We start from the raw sequence: 1,192 nt of genomic DNA, 5'->3' as shown, positions 1-1,192 counted from the left end.
TCCCCCCACCTACCCAACCCTCCAAACAAACAAACAAAAGAACCTAACCAGCAACAACCAAAAGTCTATCTCTTGAAATGCTCCTGTAAGTAAGTGAAACTGGCATATGATGTGCAGAGGTCAAGCCAACATAGAAGACACTGATAGTCACTGGTCGAAGGACCCTTTCACAGGGTTCGCATATTTCTGATGGTCTTAGGAACCAAGACACCGCTCCTCTACCCATCTTCTCCAGGCAGATCCACATACCTGTAGAAATGCCCACATAAGAGTACCCAGCATGGAGACTGTTACCCATGCTATAGCATGCTTCAAGACAAAATTTCTTTTCTTTGTCATTAGAAATAAATATTTCACAACATATAATTATATATTGTTTTGGTGATGAATCACCATGCTTTAATTATGTTGAATTTGTAAAAATGAAAATACATCCTGCCTATCAGATATTAACATGACGATTTATAACTGTAGCCAAATTCCAGTGATGAATTAGCAACGAAAATAATTTTATGATTGGGGGGTCACCACCGCATGAGGAGCTGTATTAAAGGGTCTCAGCATTAGGAAAGTTGAGAACCACTGTTCTAGATAAACACACAGGAATCAACTATACATGGATGGGAAAAAGCATTAGAGGTTATTATCTCAACCAAAAGGCTGACCTTGGACCAGCCCACCAATTGTTCATAGGTAAGTAGGGGTTGAAGCTTAAGCAAAACAAAACAAGCCCAGAAAAGCAGTGACTGTGAGCATGAATTGATTCCATGAACTTTGAGACCAGCTCAAGAACACATTTCAGGCATTGAGTACTAGAGACAGAAGACAGACCAGGTGGATTGTGGAAGGTCATTAAGGACACCAATGATAAGACAAAGGTCATAAAAGCACTGGAAGGAAAGAAGAAAAAAGCCAGAAAGGAAAGAAAATTCCAAAGTGGATGAAGTGAGAAGAGAGTCGGAAACCTGAGCAGAAGACGCTGATGCAAAGTATTCCCATGAGCCTCCTTCCGGGAGCGGCTGTCGTTCCCGCTTCTGGGAGCTTTGGCGCCCTCGGCGGCCGCCGTAGACGCGTCGGCCTCTGCGCGAGAGGCGGGGCTCTAAGCCCGGAAGTGTCACTTGACGGAACTCCCGGGGATTCGGGACGAAAACGAGTAAGTGTGTGTCTTTCGGGCCGGCTCGGGGTCGCGCGC

General features: G+C 44.9%; 1 protein-coding gene across 1 annotated transcript in view; it reads left to right on the top strand.

Annotated features, from left to right (window-relative positions):
* The first annotated feature begins 1,029 nt into the window (after positions 1–1,029).
* Positions 1,030–1,192, top strand: part of LOC123521963 (zinc finger protein 432-like) — an 18,605-nt gene continuing 18,442 nt past the window's right edge. The window contains exon 1 of the mRNA XM_045292534.1: positions 1,030–1,153. The gene's annotated coding sequence lies outside the window, so the exon portion shown is untranslated. The remainder of the gene's footprint in view (positions 1,154–1,192) is intronic.

The sequence above is a fragment of the Echinops telfairi genome, unplaced genomic scaffold, assembly GCF_000313985.2.
Source record: "Echinops telfairi isolate 266 unplaced genomic scaffold, ASM31398v2 ScPeMD7_655;HRSCAF=1070, whole genome shotgun sequence".
Classification (NCBI taxonomy): Eukaryota; Metazoa; Chordata; class Mammalia; order Afrosoricida; family Tenrecidae; genus Echinops; species Echinops telfairi.
The sequence above is the reverse complement of the archived record's forward strand: the minus strand, read 5'-3'. Positions and strand labels throughout refer to the sequence as shown.